Source organism: Myotis lucifugus, unplaced genomic scaffold (assembly GCF_000147115.1).
Source record: "Myotis lucifugus unplaced genomic scaffold, Myoluc2.0 scaffold_9, whole genome shotgun sequence".
Taxonomy (NCBI): domain Eukaryota; kingdom Metazoa; phylum Chordata; class Mammalia; order Chiroptera; family Vespertilionidae; genus Myotis; species Myotis lucifugus.
In genome coordinates this window covers 9,708,712-9,725,215 of record NW_005871057.1, presented here as the reverse complement: position 1 = coordinate 9,725,215, position 16,504 = coordinate 9,708,712, and the positions used below count along the sequence as shown (strand labels likewise).

The window sequence follows — 16,504 nt, the reverse complement described above, 5'->3', positions numbered from 1 at the left end:
GATAATGTAGAAATTGTTTCATGTAGAAAATCCAAGTGTGGTAGGGCTGAGGGGGCAGGTGTGAGGTGGAGGAGGTTAACAGGGGAGAGGGAAAGGGGACACCTATAATTTTTTCAACAATAAAGATAAATTTTAAAAAAAGAAATGGAAGTGAACATTTTGATAACCCTTCTATGGGTTGTGTTGCCAATAACCAAGTAGAGTGCATTCTAAAGTAATTTTCTAATTTAGGGATAAGTACTCTTACATCACAATGTATCATTCAATTGAAATAAACGGAATTCAAAAAATGGCATATTGTCATTTGGAAAGGGAATAATTTATGAAGCTTGATTTTATTTGGAACATCTTATTTTCTTAAGAGGGTATTCAGAATCAATATTTACTTCTTTGGTTATATATTAGGATTCCACATTTCCCTTGTTTATTTTTATATATAACTTCTGCATTCTAACTGACCTTTAAAAATGGTGCATCTCTATTTGGAACTTCATTACAATAAGTGATTGTCAATAAAATATTGTTACATTGAGGTATTGCAATAAAAAAACAACACTTTCTAAATATTGCAAAATGCAATAAAATGGCTTTAAGACCTAAAGTGGAAATTTTCTATATGTAAACGATTGTTAAAACTGCAGGAAGGGTTATGATTTAATGTTAGCTGAAAACTTGAAATGTTTCTCACAGATAAAAGTATATATATATATATATATATATATATATAATCATGATAGTATGGATTCTAGACTGTGGTTTGAAAGAGACCAATAGGGAAAATAAATTTCATGCCAGTAGCCACTTTAAAAACTAGATTTAGCAGCAGTCACATTAGCTTAGATAATGGGAGAATTTTTCTTCATTGAAAATGCTCTCTGTCGCTTAGGAAGAACTTACTGAGGCAGCCTGCCATCTAGCTTTTTCACAGAAAAACAGGCTTACAGACTGCAGATGAGAGAGTCTGGAGCAGAGACAATTTTAACTTAGCCATTCCTAATTTATCTCAAGCATTTTCAATTCATCTTCACTGCTCTGTGCACACAGGAACACCAGATTGCCATCCCTGGGGAACAGACTGCAACCGGGGATCTAGAGAGCTGTCACATTCCAAGAAATATTTAAATTGTGCTGATTTTCTTCTGGTGAACTGAGCCCAGGGAATGAAACTCTTCAAGTCATAGCTTTGCGGGCAATAGATCAGAGGATATTGCCAGTTTCCTAATGGATGACTGTTATCGGGCAGGTTTTCTCTGAAGGTACGTAGTTATTTTCTCAATTCATTACCCTCTCCTATTTATCAGGTAATGATCTAATGAGCTGGGGGTCCAAACCAGTGAAAAAGAGGAAAATGTTAAGTAGCCGGTATTGCCTGAAGAATGACATTTTATTGCTGCATGTTTATAGGTGAATAATTTGATCCCTCTACTAAAGATGAGTAGGGTAGAGTTTGAATTGCCTTGTCAGCAAAATCAGACAAAACCAAAACAAAACCGTGCTGCAGGCTGCATTATCATAAGTTCGTATTAATTCTCTTGGGGATTTTCTTTTGTAGCTGCAATGTATAGTGAAGAGAAATGCATACTTTTGAAACTCGCTTTATCCTTTATCTTTTAAAAATATTTTTAATAATCATGATATTTTTCTCCAGATATTTTCAAATACAAACTGTGTCTCAAAGGCTGTTATTAATTGTAGTGTCACTGATGTTCATGATATATACATGTATGAATGATAAATGGATTTACTTTAATGAAACTCCAGGAGGAGTCTTGTTGAGAATTTTATGTCACTGTACTCTATTGGCTTTACAGGTTTTTAGTTTTGAGTGCAGACCAATCTTATTCACATTCATCTAAGGATTTAGTTAAATACACATATTATAATAACTTATTATTCTACTTTGTTCTGTGAAGCAAGTACCTCAGAATATCTATAGTAGTACAAAAAAAACTGTTTAGCACAGTGAAATGTGACAAACTTCTGAATATTATCTAAACTAATAAAAAATGGATAAAGTCTTAACCTAAAGTAAAAGTTAACTTATTGTACCTACGATGTATTACAACAAGGGATGACTTCTGTGCCTGTTTTCTACAAGTTAAAGGTGTGTCTGTAGAGGGGCGATCTGTGTCAGAGTGAGTGAGAGTGTAGCACAGAAAACAAACATATTGTAATCACAATGAATGTATGAAAATTAAAGAAATATTTTTAAATATATCAGGGCGTTTGAGGCTGTTAAGTGTTTTATTGTTGTATAAATAGGTTCAGTGAAACCAACCATGGTGTTGATATTTTTTCCATGTAAAAAGGGTGATTAGAATGGGTAGAATCAGAGATATATTTGAGCTGGAGAATGATGTAACTGCTGTCATATTTCAACTGGAACATAGAGTTTGTAGACCCATCAGTGGGTTAATCACAGGATTGGGAGAGGAAATGGTAGCTGAGCTCCAGGTGAACACTTGTTAAATGTGTTATTTCTTGGGAGCATTTGAGAGACCATTAGAAGAATAAAGGAGAAGAAGAAGAAGGATCAAGTCACCCAAATAGTAACTTTAAGTGCATTCTCTCTTATCCTCAGAGGGATTGTAAAGGAAAAAAAAAGGAAGGATAATAGAGTTTTCTAAAAGTACTAAGAAGTACTTCTTTTTTCATGAATCTTCCATGAATTGAGGAACAAAAGCTTAAATTGAGGTTTCCCTATGGATTCCTCCATTTGGCAAGCTTTTCTCCCCTTTATGAAACATTTTCCTCCACTGCTTAAGAAAAGAAACCGTGTGCTTGCTCCCAGCCTGGTTTCTCCCCAGTAACTTGCAGCTCTAATTTAAATCTACAGAAGTATGCTCTTGGAGACGGCATGCACTCCTGTCAGAGTTTGACAATTCAATGACTTCTGCATGCCAAAGGATAAAGGGATTCAAGATCCATTTATTATTATTATTATTATTATTATTATAACTAACTTTTGAAAATCTCAGACTATGCAAAAGTAGGAGAAAAAAGATGATAACTTCAGGGAACATATTTTATGTTCTTTCAAAATAAGATAATACCAATAGATAATGAAATATAGGAACTTTATATTTGGACATGGATACTATATAACAGCAGCTTAGTAATATATATTTTAATGTGAATTTTGAATTTTGGAGAAATAGAAAAAAATATGTAAATCAGGAGGGACAGTTTCAGTTGCCAAACTGCAATAAAAATTTTGATTACTCTGACCCCCTGTTAAACCTTTCGACCACAATCATTTAATGTCTTGTGCCTCCCTTTAGGGTTAATTCACTTATCCAGGTTTCTAAGTCTGCTCAGCTTCCAGGTCTAGTACTAAAACTGGTTTTATTTCTTCTTGTGGTGAGTTCATTGCAAAATATATTACCATAATTTCATTTTATTAGTTGCTGTTAAATATTTAATATTTATTGAGTGCTCATGATATGTTTGGTGCTTCAAAGCAATATGCAGGAAGAAAACATGTAATAGTATTTTTATTAAATTAGCCAGTTTATTAATATTTCAGGACTTCTAATTGGTGCCCACGAGGAAGGCAATTAAGGCGGACTCTTTAGTGGCTATTTATGTGCACGTAAAGCATGAAATGTCCTATTTTAGCCAATGATTTGCATTTAACTTTACTGAGCTTCCCAGACTGATCATCCAGTGGGTTTCAAATTGTTCCTTAACTTTGTTCTATATGTCAAAGTGTAATTGTAGACAGAACATTGGATTAGGGAAAGACAAACCAGGTTTAAATCTGTTAAGAAAGTTTGTGTAAGTGAATTGATCTATATATCTCTATACCGTTAGATAATGGCGATAATGGTACCTGCTTTTTAGACTCTTGTGAGTAGTAGAGATCATGCACATAAAGTAACAAACCCGTAGTTTGTGCACAAAATATGCTCATTAAACAGTACCTATTTTCATGCATTTTATCATAGTTTCATATACAGAATGTTTCTATTAAAACTACCTTGACTCCTACATTTCTTCAATGATGATGATGTGTGTGAACATGTGCATTATCATATCCTTATTTACTTGTTAACAGTTTTAGTAATATGAATAATGTGCTGAACATGTATTTATTGTTTGACACTAAGATAACCTATAGAAATACTAAATCATTACCTATGCATTAATAAAATTGGAAATTTAGATTAGTTTGAGAAATTAGTAGGCATATTCTCCATGGCTTTCAAATAGCTAAGTTATCCACCAGAACTTACCAAGGAAAGCAGATAGAACAGTATCTCATTTTCTCACTTTTCCCTCTCTCAAAAGATATGGAAATAGAATATGAAACAGTAAATCCTCTTGCTCATTATACTGTGCCCTTTGCCCCTTTCATTTGCATTTTATTTTGCTACAGTGGCTTGTCTAGTGAGATGTCCTCCAATTTCAACTGCACAGAATAATTCAAGCATATAAATCCACCCCTAAAGGAAAAAAGAAAAGATATGTAAACATTTATTAAAATAAAAGACAGCTTCTGCCTTGTAAAAAATTCTAAACATTTTGTAATGAAAGTGAAACTGTCAAATGTGAATGTTAAATCCAGCCAGATGTTGACCTTAACTGTGAGTTTGAATCTTTAGAGAAATAGTATGCAAATCCAAGCTAGAAGCTGCTGTCTTTAGGTTGCATGACTGCTGAGAAATTCTAAGTCTGAATTTCTCAGCTATATCTCATATTGAGTTAAGCATATACAGAAAAAATACATTAATACTCTCAGTTATGTGGGAGGTAAACCATAACAATTCTGACTCACCAATAAGAAAGATTAAGGCATCTGACTTCATTTCTAAAATATCCTTGAAGTTCTTGTTCTATTGCTTTTCCATTCCCAGCTTTGGATTTTGACCCATTTCTTAATGGGGATTGGAATTTATGTTCTGATTCTAACTCAGTTTTCTATCATGATATTGCCATCTCCTGACCCAGCCCTGATATTGGATTTTCTGTTATTCTGTTTGGTTATCAGATCTGCTTTGGGAGCCCCAGATTTGTGCTCACCTACATTTTTCTTTTGCCCATGACTTCCTCCAGATTCATTTATTAATCCCTACTCCTTTTGACCAAACCTTAAAAAACGTAGCCACCAATCCCTTGAGGTGTTTTTCCCTCAGTAAATTCTTAACAGGAAAGGAGATATCTCTAACCTTAGTGCTTCTCTCCTGTATGTCTCAATTTATGTATGCTAACAAACAAATAGTAAAGGAGACACACAAAAAAATGCTGTTTCACTTGTCAGATATAACCTCCTCAGGCTTCTGGAAAAGAGGTTGTAACTTTTCCTGTGAAAGTCTCTGTCACATATTGTTCCTCCTCCTTCTTCTCTCCTTCTCCTTATACACCCTTTAAAAATGTAAAACAAATACAAGCAAACATACTAAAAAACCCCACAACAACAAGAAAACAAATGTTCTTCGGGGTCTCATTTAACCATGAGTATAATTTAACAATTATTTTACTAGAACATAAAACATCTTCCAAGCCTTCCACCAAAGTTTAGGCAAAAGATAGGCCTAGCCCTAGCCGGTTTTTCTCAGCAGGTAGAGCATCAGCCTGCACACTGAAGAGTCCTGGGTTTGATTCTGGTCAAGGGCATATGCCCGGGTTGCTGACCCCAGTGTGGGGGCGTGCAGGAGACAGCCAATCAATGTTTCTCTCTCTTCATTGATGTTACTACCCTCTCTCCCTTTCTCTTCCTCTTCAAAATCAATAAAAGTATATTAAAAAAAATATAGTCCTAAACTTCCATCTTCTTGCATAAGATAGTCTACATTGCAAATGACACTACTAGTTTTTAGCTTAAAACTATAGTTTTACCCTTTTCCTCTGAGAAAAATCCTTCCAAATAGCTCAATCTGATGTGGACATCCATTATTTTATCTTTACCCTTAATGGTCACTTTAAAGTCCTTATGTTAGTATGGCATCTGAAATAATATATAGTAATAATAGCAGATTGCATTTATTGAGTACAGTGGGTGGGCTGAAGACTATACTAAACACTTAAAATTTATTCTTATGTTAATCCTGTCAACAATCTTGTAAGGTAGCAGCTATTATAATTATTTTACTGATAAGGAAATCTAGGTGTAGAGAGGAAGCAACAGCCCATGCTTATTTAGCATAAGTAGCTTAGGTGATTAGCCAAGGTTGGATATGGAATCTTTGGCTCAGAGGCTGGCATTTAACCATTATGCTATTGCTCTCAGATCATAGTGGAACTTTATGTTCACTGTATGGACAGCTGCGAAAATGGTGAAAAATACATATTAATAGCAAATCAGGTGGAAGAGAGGGGAAATGACACAATGCTTATTTTAATCCCACATTTTTATGGGAATGTATGATAATTTTCTAGTTAATTATGTAATTTCTGCTTATCTTTTCTTATAGAGGATGATTTAACTTTTTCGAACTTTTTTATTCCTTCAAAATATCATATAGTACATGAGTTTGGATACAGAAGTTAACTTATCCTAGAAAACCTAAAGAACAAAATGGTACAATTTTGAAAGTCACAGGAATCTCAAATTTAATTTTGCATGTAAATAAGTTAAGGCTTAATTTAATAATTCATATTAGAGAGGGAAAATAATGAATAACCAAACTGGCAACTGAGTACAAATATGCTATCATTTCGAGTTGTTGTAACTGTATCAACAAGATTTGAACGTGTTTGTAGAAGGACCTGTTTCAATGAAAACTTTGCCAGGTGGCAATTCTGCTTTAATTCTAAGAAGCATATGTTGTGTGTTGTGTGAATTCCTGGGTTGTCCTTTTTAATTTTATCAATACATCTGATATGCCTTCAGTATTTTTGTAATGCTGATTCATTTTCTAGCCAGATTTGAATTTAGTATAACATCTTTAAAAAGAAATATAGGCCAGTATTCCCATGTGATGTAAGTACAGTTGACCTACTTCATAAATTATTCTTTTGTCACCTCATCTGCACAATTAAATACTTATGTTGTCAGATGTCCATATATAAGAAATATAATAACCATGAAGTGAAAGGTTGTCAATCATCTGCTAAAACTGATCAATGTCAATAACCAGTCCTAATAGTTCCAGCTTTTAATTATGATTTCTTACAAGGAAAATATATGTTTGTGTTTACCTAGAACCTTAAGAAAATACTATTATTCTTTAGGAAATTATTGTAATGTGCCTTGTTATGTTAGGCTCGAGTAAGTTCCTGGACATTGTCGAGCAAAAATCAAAGTACACATTTTGTGGCTCTTTTTATAGGAACAGTCTCTCTAAAAGAGAGGTTTCACTTATCTTTAAGAAGTATGTGAATAGGTTTGAATATGTGTATAAAGGGGTTTGTGTGCATGTCTGTGACTGCCATGTGAGTTTGTGTTTTTACCAAGTAGTAAGTAGGACCCACAGAAGATTTAAAAGTAGACCTTTAGTTCACAGGCAGAATATGAAGAGCATCTTTTCACCTCTCTAGCAAATAAACCTTGAAATATATAGGAATTAGAGCATTAAACCCCATCTTGGGTTATCTTGGATCTCATCCACTCTTTTTTAACTTAGCGTTATTCCTCATGAAGTAATTCAAGCTTTAGAAAATGTTCTGCCTGGGATATTTTTCTCCTCTGAATTATCATTATGGGGTCAAAATTGGGAATATTCTAAGAAAATGAAAATCTCTATGAGATTTGGTAGAATTTACATTAAAGAGTGAAGATTAACATTGCAAAGGTAATTATTTAGGTTTTCAATGGGATATAAGTGGGCTGGATCTTGCAAATAATGCTGGGAACTGGGATATGCCCATCAAAAATTTCTCCTTTGACTCTGAGAACAGTTATATTTGACCTTAGTTCTAAGTCTTGTTTTTATTTTGTAACCCCATTCTTGCTATCTCCAAACCTTTGGTCAACACCCACATAGACAATGAGGGTAGATATAAAGTAAGTCTACACTAAAGGAAAAATCCTAATCTGCACATATGTACACACAAACAGATAGAATCATGGCTGGACAAAGGCATACCTACAAACCAATACATACCATACCGCCTTATAAATATGCAAACAATAACAGGTTGAGACACAAGCACATGTGGAGTCAGGTTGACAGATAGGAACTGACAATGGGACAGGGATGTCAGACCAATCTACAGGGAAAGGCAAACTGACAGCCAGAAACATACCACAGAGAGATATGGAAGAACACACAGGCAAATAAGTATAGACAAGCAGGTACAGAGATATTGATGAATAAACAAGGGGAGACAGTGAGGCTCAGACCCAGGTTCTACCAAGGACAGTCAGGTCTGGCCACCAAACAGCAGAACAGCATAGATATAAACATAGACATATGTCTGTGTACATGCTTTATACACTAGAATTTTGTCTAATACATTCAGGAAGCAAAATTCAGTAGTAAAACATTTTTATTGCCTATTAAAGAATCGCTTGTAAGGTATATCTATGTATTTTTCCACTACATCAATGCAGTAAAAAGAATCATGGATAGTTATGTAAACATGCTTTGTCATTTCCTTTAATTTTGTCTAGCTTTTCTGCCTTTGGGTAAGAGAAACAAATAAAAATAGTCAAGTTATTGTGAGGATGCTGTAGAAATGTACCTTAAGGTCTTTTCAGGCTCTGTAATGTAAGAGACAAGTCAGAATTCAGACAAGAAAATGATCTTTTTTTTTTCTCTTGGAGAAGCAACAGCAATTATAAAACAAACAAAAGAACAAAACACTTATGGCTGGAAAACATCATTAATGTCAAAACAATTATTGCAGTCCTAATTTTTTTGCTGTACGTCACTGAAATAATTTCTAAGTTATAAATGAACTTGATTTTTTCTACAATAAAATGAGAAAAGAAGAGGAAATATATTGTTCCTGTGGCTGAATTAAAGTTTAACAGTTTAGATCCGTGGTCGGCAAACCGCGGCTCGTGAGCCACATGCGGCTCTTTGGCCCCTTGAGTGTGGCTCTTCCACAAAATATCACATGCGGGCGCGCACATACAGTGCGATTGAAACTTCGTGGCCCATACACAGAAGTTGGTATTTTGTGGAAGAGCCACACTCAAGGGGCCAAAGAGCCGCATGTGGCTCGCGAGCCACGGTTTGCCGACCACTGGATGAACATACATCAAACTTTTAAAATTTGATAGAAAGTTTTGACTATTACATATTAAACTGTTGATTTATTTGAAGTAGTTACCAGACATTCAAAATATTTTAAAATGGTAAAAATGTTTAAAGGATGGCAAAGTCTAGTAGTTATTTACAAAGTTTTTTCAGGGGTTTGGAAAGATATATAGACTATATATTTAAATGCTTGTTTTAAATTATTATCATTAGGCAAATACTTGTATGTAGTATCTTGCTGGTACTTGTAACCATCCTTTATTTTCAATGATAGGTGGGCATAATCAACCAACTTGAAAGTTTAAAACAATCTTTCATATTATTTTAAACCTAGTATTGTGCATCACATCTGTTAATTTTACAAATTAACACAAACTGAGAATTGAGATTTGTGTTTTTCTTATGAGGTTACCTTTTTAGGAGGGGAAGAAGAATACATATTTCCCTTTTTATTTTAATCTCTGAAAAGCATAGGTGGTTATATGAAGAATCCTCTTTTTAAACAGCCTCATTGAGGTATTATTTATATAGCATAACATTCAAAATTTTTTAATTTAATATATTTTCTATCACCATTTTCCCCCTCTATGCCCTCGGCAATCACCACATTGTTGTCAATGTCCATGAGTTCTCTCTTTTCTTTCTTTTTTTTTCAATCCCTCCACCTCTCCAATATCTCCCCCCCCACCCCCCACATACACACTCACAAACCCAGAGCTATCTGCCTGCTCTCTATCTATGAGTCTGTCTCTAATTTGCTTGGTAGTTCAGTTTGTTCATTAACGTCCACATATGAGTGAAGCCAATATGGAGCTTGTCTTTCCTGGACTGGCTTATTTCACTTAGCATAATGTTCTCCAGGTCCATCCATGCTGTTCCAAAAGGTAGAATTTTCCTCCATTTTATGGCAGAGTAGTATTCCATTGTAAATGTCATTATTAAGTTCGGTGACTTTTAGCACATGTACTGTTTGTGCAACTATCACCACAATCTAAGTTTAGAACATTTCATTAACCACAAAGAGAAATATTGTGTCTTAGAGTTAGTAATTTCTCACCCAACCCAAGGCAAACATTAATCTACTTTTTATCCTAAATATTTGGCTTTTCTGAACATTTCATATAAATAGAATCATGTAATAAATAGTCTTCTGAGTCTGCCTTCTTTCACTTAGCATACTGTTTTTGGGTTCATCCATGTTGTAGCACCTTTTTATTGCCTAACAAGTTCTTGTTTCTCAGACATACCAAATTTTGTTTATTTATTAACCAGTTAATGTTCATGGATGTTGTTTTCAAGCTTACTTTTTATGGCTGTCTACTCTCAAAAAATGAAGATTGAGATTATTGTTCTAGAGTTTCTACTCACAGTATGAATGTATGTTTGGAAACCAATAATCAAATTAATTTATTATATGTTGAAGTTTGCAAAACTCCTTTTTTAAAACAAAAATAAAGTAAAGGTAACTAAAGCAAAGAAAAGTTTGTACATGGAAGTATTAAGGTGTTGCATAATGATATATTTTAGCCTGATAAGCTTAGGTTACTTGTTTTAAATATAAGTAATCTTATTTACTTGCTTTACATGTAAACCATATCTCAAAATAGAAATAGAAATAAAAACTACACAGACTAATTAAATCCTTTATTATTTTGATTATTGGATTCCTGTTTAAAATTTTTTTAAAGTGCTTGTAAAAGATTTGATGTTTCTGATTGAATACACTATTATAGAAATATAAAACCTACGGATAATTAGCTTTATTGAACTCTTTTGTTAATAACAGATTTTCTACTCAACATGCATTTTTCTATATCTAGAAATTTTCTATGCTACTACAATAAATTACTACATGGGAGTTTTGATCTTCAGAACTTGCTAACTTAATGAAAATAGTATAGGTATCAATTTTTAAATCATATAGATGACTGAGGATGCCTGTTAGCCTGTTTATTTCTATGGTTCCTATCCTTTTCTAAATTTATAGATATACCAGGTAGCTTGCAAACCTTTTTACAAGATTTATACTTCATGATCTTTCTCCATTTATTTATGATTAATTGACATGAGACTCTGACTTTATTCATATTTTTATTTTAAAATAGGTCACTTGTATATGAAGCAAAATTTATTTGACTTTAAATGGATTTTTTCTGCCACAAGCAGTGTATTAGAAAATCAAAGGTATGATTTACTGCAACACTATCTTTCTATTATAAGTATGAGAAATGCACAACTTTCCACTTTTGTTTATCTCTTAAGTATAAATCCCTTTATATTTTATTATTGTTTTTCTTATTTTCTATTTTTGTGATCTGGAAGAAAATCCTATATTTGCTCAGCCTGGGTGGTTTCATCTATTGCTACATCTTCACCTTCATCTAATTTACAACTATAGGTATGACTTCTTTCCTTTGATTCTGACCTATTAGTTTAAAGTTCAATATCCAGTAGAAACTTCTGTTTGGGAAGAAACAAAACAAAACAAAACACTACAAAGCATGTATTCAAAATTATACAAGAAAAAAAAGTGACTACATTTTTAAGAGAATACAAATATTTTTCCATTTTAGAATTTTTTGGTTCATGACCATGATGGATCAGAAACAGGGATTTTGGGATCTAATTAAATGTTGTCTTCTATCATTATTCTCACAGATGCCATAAAACCAACCTAGTCTCTTTCTGCTGCTAACATTGTCTAATTTTTACTTGCTTCAATAGAAATTATTTTGGGAAGGGGTTTCATATAGAAGCAGTTTTCTAATAAACAGAAATAAATGTCATATTTTAAAATTTATTACAGTGAAATATTTTTGTTTTTATTCCATAATTAATATTATTTAATTTCACCATCTTCTACAACTTTAAATGCTTTGCTAAGACCAGCCTGTGTGGCTCAGTGGTTGAGCATCAACCCATGAACCAAGAGGTCATGGTTCAATTCCCGATTAGGGCATATGCCCAGGTTGCCAACTCGATCCCCAGTAGGGGGCATGCAAGAAGCAGCCAATTGATGATGTTTCATGATGTTTCTCTCTGTCCCTCTTCCTTCCTCTGTCTCTCTCTAAAAAAAAAAGAAAAAAAATCAATAGAATTTATAAGTACCATATTCTTTCATTATCTTAGAAATATCAGGAATTAGTAACAGAGATAACTAAAGAATTTATTTAGCTTAGGAATTTTTCTTTTTGAACTGAAATAGTGATTTTATTAGTTTTTATATTTTAGAAAAAAATAAACATCAGCTAAAATTATAAAACTAAAAAGTTAAAATTTGACACAAAATCCCCCTTCCCCTCTGTTTCAAATGAACTCAGTAGCTGATTCCCAGAAGCAGTCTAGAAGTGCTTATAGTACATCAGCCTAAGGAGACACCTACACTTTCTCACATGAACTATTCCATTCCACCATGTGCCCACCATCCACACACACTGTTTTTGTGAGATTCTTTTAATAATGATTTTACATATCCATGCATAATAAATGCAATAAATTGGTTTGGGGTAAAAGACATTTTTTCTTAGCTTTTTTTCCTCCTCAGATAATATTTAAACAAAAAGATTGTGATGGCATCATTAAAGGCATGGAGATATCAAGAAAACTTTGAGTATAATTTTTCAATTGAACTTGAGTAAATAAATTTTCATGGATGCAAAATGGGATTCATAGCTACAGTAGATTTTGGGGGTTCCTTGATTGCAGCCAGTTTTTTTTTAACCTGATCTGCCCTACATCCCACCAGATTAGCATGGCATAACTATTACTTCATGACCTACACTACAGCAATTAGATTCTCTTTCCCTGGAATCTAGAGTACAGTTATAAGAACTCTAATTAGTCTTAAACTGGATAGTCGGGTACAGTAGGAATTTGGCAGCCATTACCGGGCTATGTGAAATGGGACAAAGAAAGGAAGTGCAGAGAAGTCAGATAGAATGAAGCTCATGGAAGGAGGGATGAGACACCTGTAGTCACAGAGTAGGGAGGCAGATACAGTGATAAACTGAGTAGCTTTTTGGGGTCCTGGCTGCACTAACTTTCTGCTCTGGGATTCTAGGGGCTATCCAGTCCCACTGAGTCATTTCAACTGACCTGAAGTAGGCTCTTAGCACTATTTTTTTTTATCATACTAACCCTTCATACTGCAGTCTATTGCTCTCAGAAATTTATTTCAATAGTTTATTTTCTTAAGCCACCAACAACCCTCATTTCACTTGTTTTATGTTTTAATAAGAAAAGAGATTTCCATCTCGTCTACAAATATATAAATGAATATTCACCTGCCTCAGCCAAGAGACATCTGTTATAACTGTACTAGAGGCCCGGTGCATGAAATTCGTGCACGGGGGGAGGGTGCCTTCAGCCCAGCCTGAACCCTCTCCAATCTGGGACCCCTCGGGGGATGTCGGCAGTCGGACATCCCTCTCACAATCCTGGACTACTGGCTCCTAACCACTCACCTGCCTTCCTGCCTGATTGCCCCTAACTGCCCCCCCCACCAGCCTGATCACCCCTAACTGCCCCCTTGGTGGCCTGATCACCCCTAACTGCCTCTGCCTGATCGTCCCTCACTGTTTCCCCTGCTGGCCTGGTCGTCCCACACAGCCTGCTGCTCAGTCGTTTGGTCGCCTCTCACAATCCCCCCCTGCCGGCCTGGTTGCCCCACGAAGCCTGCTGTTCAGTCGTTTGGTCGTCCCAGATAGGAGGCTGGTAAAGAGCTCTGTCTATGGAGTCAGTGATGATGAGTACCAAACCCTACTCCACCATTTACTAGTACTTTATATTTCTTTAAGTGTTCTGTTTCCTTGATATGCTGTGTTCAGAGGTAAAATTAAATATCCTCTACTAATGTGCTTCTTTTTCTCCTTGTGTTTCCCATAGACTTGTTTATATGTATTTGATAGGTAAATATTTATAACTATTTTTTGCATTGTTATTTGTATACTTTAATGTTATAAAGAGCTCTGGTTTGCTGTTGTTAATGCTTTTTGACCTGAATTTACCCACTTGTTATTGATATAGCGAACTTTGCTTCTTTATATTTGAATTAACTATAGCTCTGCACATTTAAAAACATTATCAATCACTTTGCTTTAGGTTTATCCCTTATATACAGTAGAGTTAGTGTACTTTGAAATCCAATGTGAAAAACTTTCTCTTTTAAAAATGTACTGATTTGAGATATGTTTATAAGTTCTATCTTTTTTTTATGTTAGCTATTATCAGAAAGGTGAAAAATGCACATACTTCCTGCTTTTTGTACTCTTTTTCCTCCAACTTTGGTGTTTATATCATTTTGTCATTAAGGCATATATCATATACCTTTTATTTCTTTATCTAAAGCTTCACATTTATTTTAATCTCATATACTAGTATATCAATAAATGTATAAAATGCTTATATAATCCCCCTCTCCCCAAAGATTTTTCTGAAGTCTTTTGTTTGGCTGGTAATCATATTTTAGTACTTATAGAAAAAAAAGATTGCATAGAAAAAATTTTGTGTATTTAAAATACTTTGTGGCTTTTATTCTTGAAAGAATTTTTGACACAATGTAAACTCCTTGAATCATAATTCCTTTGATCATTTTTATTTTTCCCTTTTATTCTTATAAGGAAGAGTTTTTAAAAAGTTAACCCTTTCTCCCCCTTTTAATGTCAATTTAAATAAAATCTCTCTCTTTTTTTCCTGCCTGATTGCAAATATTAGTGATTTTCAACCAGTGTGCTATAAGAATCTTTAAAACACAATACCTGACTATTTAGTCAAAGGCATTGACCTCTTTTCCTTTATATCATAAAATAAAAAATGACAACAGCCAACACAACAATAGCCATCCAGTGTGAAGGAATCACAATTATATCTTTTTTTTTTGTCTAATAGGCAAAAAAATATATCTTTTGGTATGGCAATGAATTTTAGTAATTAGTTTATGCATATCCTGAGATGAAAAAGGTTGAAAATCATTGGACTAACCTAGTATAATTTTACAGAACTTTATGTTAATGATGAGTAAATTTACTAAGTGACACCAGTGTTGACAGTTTGGGATAATTTTTTCCTGGGATATGACACCCTCTTTTCAATATGAATGCATAAGCACTTTTTTTTCATTATAAAATATTAGCTTTGTTTCATTATATCTATTTTGTTCAATGGAAATCTACTTAGATAAATATTGACTCTCTTTATCTGTGTTTTATGTCTACTGTTTTCTCTATAATCCTTGTTAAGCCTTCAAATAATTTACACTTCTTTTGCCTATTTTCTATATTCCTTTTGTTTTTTCTTTATCATTTATTTTTATCATGTTTTCATAATTCTTTTTAACTTCCTTTAAACATTTTAAAATTTATTTTTGCCCATTTTTTCTCTTGCTTATCCCTTTTGATAGGTTGATTATTTCATTCTACACCTTTTCTAATCCTTGTAGGAAAACATTACACCTCCTTCCATTTCTATCTCAAAATGTGAGAATTCTGATTTCTGTATATGCTCCATAGATACCTGTTAATTTTTATAATTCATAGAAAATGTTTATTTACCTATTCTGATACAGTAATTTTATAGGGTGGCTTATTTATCTTTTTTTCTGATATCTTCTTTAGTTTCCCTTCCTTTTAACCAGGTCCCAATTTGTACTTAATCCCTTCACCTTTTCCACCCAATCTTCTACCTCCTCCCATCTGGTAACCACCAATCTGCTCTCTTCTATGAGTCTGTTTCTATATTACTTGTTCATTTTATGTTTTTTAGATTTCACATATGAGTGAAATCACATGGTATTTGTCTTTCCCTGTCTGACTTATTTCACCTAGCATAAGGGTATTAACTTATTAACTTTTAAACTGTGGGTTAAATTCTATGTGGTTGTTTTACAGGCAAAGAAATCAGGGACAGAGAAGTTAGATACTGCATATAGCCAATGGAGAATGATTTAATTCAGTACTGTGGCTTTTAACCAGTTGGATATATGTCTGTATCTCCGCCTATGTGCATACGACTTACCAATTTAAACAGCCTGCTTTTTTTTAGCTTTTACCTTTTTGGATTCACTTAGAATGGTACTTTCTTTTTCTTTGTCTGTTTATTTTGTTTTGTTTTATCACATTTTTGCAAAGATCCTACTATCTTTTAAAATGGAAGTCATTGATATCTCTCCTATAAGCCATGTCAGATTCTTCTCTGTGACAAATTTTCTTTTTTTTTTGGGGGGGGGGGCAATATTGGTTTCATTCATTTATTTTAACTGATATATATATATATATATATATATATATATATATATATATATATTATGCTAATTAGACGGGTCAACCTGACATCTTCCAGTCATCTGGTCCTCCTTCCAGACA

At 33.7% G+C, this 16,504-nt stretch overlaps 1 protein-coding gene across 1 annotated transcript in view; it reads left to right on the top strand.

The window, feature by feature from the left end:
- Positions 1-1,065: 1,065 nt before the first annotated feature.
- The window catches only part of MGAT4C (MGAT4 family member C), a 724,941-nt gene continuing 709,502 nt past the window's right edge, over positions 1,066-16,504 (top strand). Inside the window, exon 1 of the mRNA XM_023749771.1 lies at positions 1,066-1,256. The gene's annotated coding sequence lies outside the window, so the exon portion shown is untranslated. The remainder of the gene's footprint in view (positions 1,257-16,504) is intronic.